The sequence below is a fragment of the Lethenteron reissneri genome, chromosome 36, assembly GCF_015708825.2.
Source record: "Lethenteron reissneri isolate LAM-NWPU_2019-01 chromosome 36, ASM1570882v1, whole genome shotgun sequence".
NCBI lineage: Eukaryota > Metazoa > Chordata > Hyperoartia > Petromyzontiformes > Petromyzontidae > Lethenteron > Lethenteron reissneri.
The window spans coordinates 10862237-10873142 of NC_083814.1; the positions used below are offsets into that span (position 1 = coordinate 10862237).

A 10906-nucleotide genomic window follows, 5' to 3' on the forward strand; every position below is an offset into this window, starting at 1 on the left:
ATGTAGAAAATATATGTTGCCTACCTTTAAACGTATGTTATTATATATGTTTTTTCCTAATACCTACAATCAAAACACAACATGGACAGAAGCGCCCCTGTGCTCGAGGCGAACACTGAGCGGTTGCTCAGTGCCAACGATGGTCCTGAGCCCAGCGGTTAGAAATTACACGTTACTGTGGCGGGGACAAGTCGACTCGTAAATCAAAATAATCATCATGATTTTAAAAAAACACGTTAAATTTCACTGCACCAAGCTTCACAAAACGGTGTTCATTTAACCAAGCCCAGTTGGACGATGACGACGATCAGGGGTGGGTAACCCTGGACAGACACAGCCCAAAGCTTCATTTCTCGTCGGGCCCGCAGACACGAGATGGGCCACTTCTAAACGGTCCGCCACAAGCATCTTTAGCCACACTAATTGGCTACCGGAGTCGGAAAATATTGTCGACCTGGCAACGACACTGTGTTTCTCATTTTAGCGAGCTCAATGTCTGTACGCTTGGCCAACGCAGACATTTCTTTCGATAATGGATAACGTTACGAACGGTGCCGGCGAATGCGTGGCCCGCAAAAGGAATTCTAAAACATTATTTAGCCCTCATTAAGGGAAAGGTCCCGCACCCCCCCCCCCCCCCCCCCACCGCTGATTTAGTCTGACGAGCACGTGACTGGTACTTCCACTGCTTTGCTCACTGAGCAGCGTCTCAAGCTCTTAAAATCCGAAAATGGGTGCGCACATTGATTGAGGTGGCCACGTGGCTCGTAGAGTCAGAGGAGCCGAGGTTCGAATCCATGTTTTCAGCCGGCTGCTATAAAACCGAGCGGAGCGTGTGGTCTCAGCACGGTCACCAATGATTGTTTCTATATATAAAACCCCGCATCATACGATATATTCGGTTTTGCACTTGAATTTTGTAAAAATTCCAGCTGAGAAAAAATAGTAAACAATATATCGGTTTTGAATTTCACGCAATAATGTCACATCAGAGCATGCGGAAACCATGCCCTCCTCTGTGTGAAGGATAAAAAAGGCCACTTGAAGGGTTTTTTTCAGAAGTCCCATGAAAAATTCTCTGCGGGATGTTTTCCAATGCATGGTGCGGGGGGGGGGTGCAACTGCTCGGTCAGATTTCCATAAGGGATTTGTCGTCTCGTGACATGGCAATGAGAGGAGAAGTGGAATTTGGGATAAAATTACGTAGTCCTTTTAATATTTTTTCAAAAATAAAATGACAATTGCATTTTAGTGTTAAAATACAATCCTCTTTTTCGAATCCTCTTGTCACCAGTTCACCCCTCCGGCGATTTGACCATTGGTCTCTATTTGGGGGGCTTGCGAATCGATTCAGAGGTCAATTTATGTTTGTTTACACTTTGTGTGCATTGTTTCTGATTTGTTTTGGCCTCTTGTGGCAGTTCTGATCATCCCATTGCCACGATTGTTAGCACTTTGACAAAATAATTTCTAAAAATCGTAAACAATCGATCCTCACACTCGGGATTCCACGCATTCCTTGCGAACGTTATAATCCATTTCAATTGGGTACATTCGTTCATGCATCCTCATGTATAAGTTCAAATAAATCAAGAAACAGGCAATACATTGATCATAATTTTCCAATTTTAAATATCGAGCCCTTTTTTTGGTACTATAAAACAAGTGCGGGTGGAGCGGTGGCGGCAGTGGTTGGCACTCCGCTCCGCCATGCACCTGGAAACCTGAGTTTCATTCCTGGCCGTGGCTAACATCGGTGACGAGTGATATCCGATCCGCTCTTTATTCACGTTAATCCCCCTTTCACCCAATGTGCGATGACCGGCATGTTGAACTATGGCAAAATAACCTCCACGACCAATATGGCTTCGCGAGCCCTTTATGATCCATCAGTGCATGGACAAAGGGCAGTAAATGTTAACGTTGTAGGTATACTACAACACATGGCCCATGAACAATTCACCGGGAAAAATGCCCGTTTCCGTCAGACGTCAAAAGCTTGGACGGGCGGACTGCCGTGCAGTCGATGCGCTACAGACTGTGGGGCTTGCATTGTGGCAGGCAGTGCAGTAAAATCTAACTATTGTACTGCACTATGCTCCCGCGTATATTTGCCCCCCCACCCCAGCAGTGTATTGAACGAAGGGAGGGCCCTTGACTCTACGCCGCTATAGATACCCGTGCATATGGCTGTATGAGTGACTATGGCCACACAATAGAATGTGCTGATGCAATCAAGCAACGAGGCGGAGACAGCCAAATGCTTAACCATCCAGGGAAAGAAGTTAACGAGAAAGGAAAGCGCAGAGTCAGCATCCCCGGTTCCACCGAAAACGAGGGATCTTTTCATCGCGTGATATACAAAGACAAAGATCCCCTGTATAGCCTTAACAGACTGTAGGGGCAAGTGCTGTTAGCGAGCACCTATGAAGGCCGGAACGGTACACGAGGGAGTGGGTGGCCAGCACCACGCCCGACCGCCTTTGTCTCCCTAGTGGCAATGTTTACACAACGCACCAGGTACTCATTTGAGGCTGAGTCGACCTAGGGGAGGCTCGGGACCGGTTCGGATAATTGTTATTGATGCTGGCAGTGAGCGGGAATCGAACCCGTGTCGCCGGGTTCATAGCGCAGCGCGCTAACCGCTATACTATCGCTCCCCGCGTGATATACACACACACATACTCTCTCACTCACTCAAGACGTGATTTGGCTTCAGGTGGCGTCAAGCTACAGAGGTACCGAGTTGCTGTGCATCCACTGTAATTAACATGCGCCGTGCCTGTCTGAAATACACACACATACCGTACTTATGAATATTTTTTTTAAGAAAACGTGTTTTTAGTTTAGTACAGCGTTCGTAAAAAAAAACCCAGAGAGCTCTTTATTTTAACATAGCCCTCTTATTCTTGTATCAAGATAAGCAATGACAGGGAAGCGACGTCAATTATATATGATGTATATAGGATGTGCCGTATAGTTGTGTGCATGTCTGTAGTGTACATTTGAATTTTGCCTGCGGCCAAATTACGGCAAATGGGAATGGTGGATTTTCTCCGTTTTTTTTGTGGTTTTCCTTCGACATGAAAACTCATTTCTTTAGAACGTATTTTTGCGTGAAGTTTGTTGTCCTTCCCCCCTCCGCGCCTCCGATTAGCACGGTTGGCTACGTACGGTGCGAAAGAAGTTCAACTTACGTACATGGCAGTGGCCAACATCCAATTGCAGCAGGTCTTTCCTTCAACAGGAACGTTGAGACTCATCAAATGTTCACGCGTATCCACAACAGCACACGGAGTCATGCATGACTAAGAATAAACAGGGTGCCACTTATTAAAAAAAACGGTTGAAACTTGTGAGTGAGGCTCTCCTGGGTAAATAATTGGCATTCTTAACGTCCAAGGGTAGAACCCAATTTGGCACAATGTGGCTTGTTGGCTAAAAAATCCTCCTGAATCATCTCAAGCTCTGGAATAAAATTCACTCTGGCGGCAACAGGGCTGCCACGAACGTGCTTGCGTTTCACACACAATCAATAGTCCGCCAGGGAGGGGGAGAGGGGGATGGTGGGTGGGTGGGTGGGGGCGATGTTGGCAAATTTATAAAATTACTCAGGTTTATAAATTGGGTATAAATACAATTTATAAATTGGTTATAAACCCAATTCATAAAATTACTCAGATTTTGTAAATTGGGAAGTTTTTACCGTCATGGTGGGCACATACGTGCCCTTCTTTTTTTTCGAGTACTGCAATACATATGCACCGCACTAATTTGTTATGGTTATTAATTATTGGGTAAAAAAAGAGCCAGGGTGTAATTAATTAACAGGCAGCGTCCGTCAAAGGAAAATTATCAGCAGCAGTAGCAGCTGACTGATTACACTGGTCAACACACTTTTTCTGGCATAAGGTATTCCAACGGTTTTAAGGTAATTTTGGGGTGCTGATTCCAAATCTGGCATCAGTTTTTGTCTATCTATTTTTGAGATATAAAATATTGCATTTTCAATAAAAACTACAGAAGAAAAATATTAAATAAATGTGGATATCTACATAAAATCATATTATAAACACACTATCCTAAAATACAGCACCATATTTTAACACTAAAGCAGTCACTGACTCGCAACAACTTGCAATCATAAGTGACAGAGTTAATTTCGGGTAAAATCAATGAAAATTAGGTATTCCGATGGCATAGAAATGATGTGATAGAGCAAATTTGAGATCAGATTTGGAATCAGCACCCTGAAATTAGTCTAAAACAGCTGCAAAAGTCCAGGCCAGAAAAAAAAGTATTTTTTTTGTTGACCAGTGTTACCGTTCCACCCCATCCGCAGGCACCATGCCCCGTGCCCACAACTTATAAGAATAGGTTTTACCCTTTCTGGCATGTGAAAACACCACACAGAAATATTTTTTGCAAGGAATACTGTCTGCATTAATCACACGTACTTGTGGTGAACATGCAAACAAAAACATGCTCCGATAGTAGATGCATTTTTTTGAAAATTATTGGTCCACACCAGAGACAGCTTTCTTTAGAGCCTAGTCTCAAAGTGTTAGACGAGAGAACCTCAAAAGTCGAACAGCACAAATACAATGCACTCTCAGGGCAATTCTAGCTCGAGGCGGACTGGAAAGAAAGACCCCATATTGGCCACAACGTGTTCCAGGCTTTATACGCGAACATGAACAATACAAATAAACATGCGTTTTAGTTCACATCAGTCCCCTATCGGCCTCCGAGACCAATACGATCCAGCAGCATGTGTTTGAGCAAGAAAACTATTCACAGGCTTCGGACCTTCTGGAAGGTGGGGGGGGGGGGTCTCATGAGCAGAGTCGGGCTCGTTGAACAAATGCTGCTTCGTTGCCAGAGGACATTGTCAAAAAGGACTCCCATCTCAACATCGGGGGCCCCATTCGTATGTTGAATTTCTTTCGCACGGCACGTAGCCAACCGTGCTGATCGACGATGCATACAAACCCATTGGAAACAAATGACGGAATGTGCCAGTGGACCACCTACGTTGCTATCTGCCCATAGGGGATCGTGATGATGATGATGTTGACGGTATAAACCCAATATGCGTTGCTGTTGAGAAGTACACGGGCGAAATCAAATTTAAGCAGAACTCGGGCGTTGTGCATCGGACGATGGTGAGCGCTTAAAGCATTCTGTATCTCCCTACCCCGCTTAGAGTCCCATCACCACTGTCGTCTCACGGCTACACAACGCAATTCCGGCCCAGCAGGGAGGGCGGTGGGGGTGGCGACACACCTTTTCGTCATTTGGGATATCTTTCGTAGAGCTGGGACGATTACACCAATGGTTAAGTCAATTAATAGAGGGAGCATTGCTCATGGAATAAGTTTTTTGTGGTCGATTATTCGGATCAAATGAAAAATGCCAGCGCCAAGGCACCTAAATCCTGCTTCGTGAAGGTGGGAAACCCCTTACAAGTGACGCCGCCGGTGATGTCGATGATGTGTCACCAAGCCCCGCCCCATAACCTCCCGTTCAGCGGCACATATGTGTAAATAAAAAAAAGGTGAGGCTATTTCTTCGCGTTGTTCAACTCGGGAAGTGATCGAACCTATAATCAGTCATTAATTACTCACGCTCTCACATTATGCTCATGATAATTTCGAGATGTATTATCGAGTTGCGTCAAACTAGAACCGACATTAAACAGAGAAGGTCCTTGTCTCTACACATCTGACAGTCCACCAGTATTGGATTACGCAAGGCTGACTCCGCTGATGAGGCACTGAATGTCGAAACCAAAGTTTTCTTCTATTAAACCAATTTTGCTGGAGAAAAGAAAATCACTCCTCAAAGTCCGTGCGACTAAAGGGATGTGTAAAAAATAAAGTTTGCTGTTTATACGTGGAGAAACAAATATATAAAGAAGGTTTATTGTTAACTTATTTTGTTACTTCTTGCAATATCCCAGCTCAAGGCTGGTGCGTAGGATGCTCAACCCAATGTCCTTCATTACTGGCGGGCAGGTAGCACCAACTTTGATTCACGATCTCAGAGAACAACCGTATTAATGTAAGGATCGCCGTAGCTTCATATTCTTGTCTGTGTCGTTCCACTTTGTTTGACAGCGGCGCATGGTCCGCGCGTGCATGCGTTACAAGCAAGCCTCTTAAACATTAAAATTGATCATTTAAAATGGATTTCGTTGGAATTTAAAATCAGCAAATTATAGTCTAGAATTTCTGTAATCAGTGACACGATGTGGTTAGCACGGACCCTGGTGCAAGGATTTTAATGCCCTCTCGCCCCCTGCCCCTCCCCCCTCCCTGCCCCCCCCCCCCCCACCCTTGTCCAATTTCTTCCCTCAGTGCCCGAGCCCCCTGCAGCCTGCAGTCTCCTGCGCTGTTGCACCGCCTGCACACTCGACAGCTGCGCCACTGACCGTTGCAAGTCATTAAAACGCTGCCGTACACCGTTGAGTCCAGCAAGTGTTCTCTATGGGAATTCACTTTGAATTCAAAGCCTGGCGATTGAGTGCACAGCATACCAATGGTTTTTGTTGTTGTTATTTCTTCTTTTTATTTTTCGATCGGCAATTGAGTAATGAGACGAAGTGTCCATTTGGAATGCTCGCATATTAGAGAACGGCCCGGCGGAAGATGATATTACAGAGCTACTTCTGAGCACCCTTCAAATAATCTCTCATCAACACTCGGGCGCAGCATTTTCCCACGTGGCGAACTGAAATTGTTATTTTTAATATTTGGATGTATTTGTGAAATTCAGTTCAAAACAAACTTTAATATGATGCATTTTTCGTGCAGCGATTGGTAACCGAGGAAAGACCATTAACTCACTACACTGGAGAAGCCGTTTTTTCTAAGCAGCTGAAACCTGGATTTAAGCTAAACATCCATGCAGTGCCAGATCATGTTTCAATCCCTGAGCTGCCTGTTTAAAGTCGGTCGAGATGCTACCGTGGATTAATGGCGAGCACACTGGGCTTGCTGTCGCCGGTCTGATCTCCCGGTATGGCAGTCTAAGTTTCTTATCTCTCCAGCAGTCCGGTTGGGTACACCAACGTGAGTTGATATGCAGGACACGTCTGATGGGCAAAGCGTGGCTGTGCTCCCACCTCTTGCAAGAATATCCGGCCAGCGTGAAAGAGAGGAGGCCAAAATATCCTCTGGAGAGGGCTCCCTAGCGAAGGCCCTTCCGCCAACAATTGGAATGAGCAAGCCATTGCAAGGGCTGCACCTTTACCATTGACCTTGAATTTTGTAATTTCCCCAATCATTTTTAGGTGACTGTGGGAGCGATTAAACGGCCGACCGGGTGCCAACTGGCCCAGTGGCGGTCACGATGAATGCCCAGCCACCCCCAACTCCGCGCTGTTCGCGGGATGAAGCGTGGTAGTGGCAGGAGATAATCTGACCGCAGAGAGAGAGAGAGGGAGGCGAATTAACAACCCGAACGAATGTGGCATTGTATCCAGGCCAGATTAAGTTTCATTGGGGGCCCAAAACTGCTATAGTGTTTTTTTGTTGGTGGGGGGGGGGCTCTTTATGTGTTCAATTCCTTCCCTCGGGTGTTTTACCACCACCCATGCCCAATGTCAAACACTCCACTGTCATTCACCTTGGTTGCTTTAGTTCAGGATTTTTAACGCGATATAAAAGTTAGCAGTACTGTGTGTATATATATTTATAGGAGGTTCCTCAAAGTCCAAGACCACGGACGGGTCGAATTATATTCTCCAGAGTGCCGAATAAGGACACGTAATAATAATACTAATGATCGGTGTCTTTTCACCCCAGGGAAGGAGTTTTAAAAAGATATGCAACGGCAGTTAAATAAAAAATAAAAAACCTCCGACACTTCATAATCATTGCTCACACCTGCACGGTGCATGATCGGCTCCTAACGAGGCTGCAAGCACTTGAGCAATTAGTGGCGCAATGCTCGAGGGTTGTTGTTGTTGTTCTATAAGATTGGTGCGGCCTTCTCCCTAGGGTAGCCCGCTCCGTCGTCATAATGGGAGGGGGGAAGGAGGGTTAACGACACGCGTTGGATATTCGCACTCTTGTAGTTACGTTTCACTACGCGGGCAGAGAGATGGCGTCGATTCATCGATTGGGCTCGACTCCTATGGCCACACCGACAACGCGCGAGGATCAATTGGGGTCTTTTTTTTGTGCGCGCGGACACGTCGCCTTCGATTGGTTCATTCGAGCGTTTGGATCTTCGGCGCTAATGAACGACGGTGACAGGCGCTGAACACACAACGTCCTCTACAATTATCTCGTCCCGTCGCCCATTCAACCTCCCCTGGCCCCCCGCACTCCTCCCTTTAAATCGAGCACCTGCCTCGAAGCACAACGGCACACGCCGAACCGAACAACGGCGGAGCAGAACCACGAATGCGGCCGCGTGCGTGGAGGGCATCGCCTCTACATCGGGTGGGAAATCTTAGACGCGGTTCCACCCCTCCTGCCCCTCGGCGGCGTGCGACGGTGCAAATCCTGAGCAAGAACGGATTGGGGCCACGTTGTGAACCTCGGTGAAATTCAGAGGAGGCATTGAAGACGTCCATTCAGCTTAACCCCTACCCCCCCCCCCCCTCTTGGCTGTGCCTTTGGCCACTACCAAAGCTTCACGTGGACTTACGAGTCGACGAGTCGCGATACAAAGCCAAGCGCAAGAAGAAGAATTTCAACGCGAACGCCGTCGAGCGCAAGATGAGCTGCGATGCACCACCAGTCTCAAGTTGGGGAATTGATTCTTACATCGGATCGCAACGCCGAATGGTGAACACGCATCAATTCGCAATACAGGCCAACTGATGCGGGCCTTATGTTCATTCATACTATGCTTATACTTTACATCGCCACTGATTTTATGAACTTTGGAGTGAAAGCAGGCAACAGCTAATTTCAACCGTGACTTGCGTTTACTTTTACGCAAATTGTCTGTGGCAGGGCCTGAATTTCGCACCAAATATCTCAGGCCGCTGCTAAGGCTGGAGTAGTAGACACGTGACTATTAGCCAGAGCCGTAGCGAGGAGGTGTACTTGATGTGGTGTGCCGCGTCGCTGACCAGGACAGACCTGGCTGAAATTAAGCCTCGGTACGGCGATTAATTATCTGTCCACCCAGCATTATTGAAGGGGTACACTACGGCCGTCAATCGGCAGGCTGCCTTGCGGTGAGGAAACGTGTGGGTATATCCACCTCTTCCAAGACATCTGTGACCAGTGTGGAAGAATATATCCAAAGACCCTCTGCAGGGGTTCTCTAGAGCTCTCTCTCTCTCTCATGGAGGCTCTTCTGACAACAGTAGCGTGCACACGCAATTGCAAGGGTTGCGCCTTTATATTTCCGGCATTAATCTTGGCAGGAGGCTGGCCTGACATTTCCCGGAGGAGGACGGGGAGCAGGAGGGGGAGGAAAGGACTGCCGTCCATCCCAGCGAGTTGACGTCACAAAACTCTCTGGACGCACATCTTCACATCACCGACCGAGCGGTGGTTGGTGGTGGTAGTGGGGGTGGTGGTGGGGGGGTTACAGAGAGAGTCTGAGCACCATCAGTCAACGAGCGGGGACTCATAATTCACACACACCCTCTGCTCATCCACGCGCACCCGTGCGCGCCTGACATCTAGATTTGCCGGCGAGAGCAGCGGAGCGTGGACCCTGTAAGCGATAATGAATAATTATCATCCGCCTCCTCCTCCTCCTGCCGCGCGCAGCTTCACTTTCCTCAAACACGAAGAGAAAAAAAACCCACCCCGGACGTTTTTATCCTCCAGCGCCGCCGCCGTCCTTAATTGGCTGCTTAGTTAGAGAGCGGCGCACCGCGGAAAAAGAGCTCAACGACTTATTCTTGTTTTTGATCCGAATCGGGCCTCGGGCGAAAACGGCAGCGCTCTTGATATAGAGAAGAAAAAAAACCGCATGAAAAGGTGCAGCGCCCTGGCAGAATGACTTCCAGCAATGTAAAAGGAAATCTCGACTCTCGGCCTATTCTTTCACACCGGCCAGACGTCTCGGAAGTCGACCGTTTGGAAAAGATGGGAGTGCTCACCGCTTTACCCCCCAGCCAGCCACACGTGTGCGACCTGTCGCTCGACTGGCTGTGGTTGTCCCCGTCTGTACCACTGGGTGGACAGACGCGGCCCTGTCGGGGTGGTTGCCGTGGTTTTAAGAAACTTTCCTCCATTGTTTCAACTGCCGCGCCGGGAGATCGAGATGGCCACCTCTGGATTGCGAGTCCAATGTGCTGCTCGCCATTACAGCACATGCGTAATTATATAGACACGTACTTATTTATCTACACACACACATCAATTTAACAAATTCAACTACAGCGGGTAATTAATTTTGCAGGCGCGCGTGCTTTTTATCCCCCCCCCACCACCATCATCAGTTTTCAGTTTTCACCGTGGCAATTAGAAAGAAGCACTCTTCACCTGCATCAATTAAAACATCCCTGGGAGAGAAAAAAAATCCCAGATTGCACACACACACACAGACAAAAAATCAGGACCCGCGTCTCTCTCACTGCCACCAGGCTGCAGTGCCAATAGGGCAGAGGGTGGGGAGATGACTTCGCTGCTGCTGCTCCACTCTCTACTCGCAGAGCCATCCCCGCTGCTACTGACCTTGCCGCATTAAAAACACCGCCGCTCTTTAGCCACCCGCTTTTATTGCAACAATTTGCTCCGCTTATTCCCTGAAACCCATGAATCCATAATCTGCCACGTGCCACCGTCCATTTATCCATCTCGCGGCGAGCCGCGACGCATCCAATGTCGAGGCATTCGTTTGTTGTTGGTGTTGTTTACGAGCAGCGTATGTTATTCGTGACATTGCGATCGTTTTTGTAGTTGTTGTTTGTTTGTTATTTATGTCGCAA

General features: G+C 47.5%; 1 protein-coding gene across 1 annotated transcript in view; it reads left to right on the plus strand.

Annotated features, from left to right (window-relative positions):
- The window catches only part of LOC133351128 (mannan-binding lectin serine protease 1-like), a 63791-nt gene extending 57329 nt beyond the window's left edge, over positions 1–6462 (plus strand). The window contains exon 17 of the transcript XR_009756152.1: positions 6360–6462. The gene's annotated coding sequence lies outside the window, so the exon portion shown is untranslated. The remainder of the gene's footprint in view (positions 1–6359) is intronic.
- The last annotated feature ends 4444 nt before the right edge of the window (positions 6463–10906 follow it).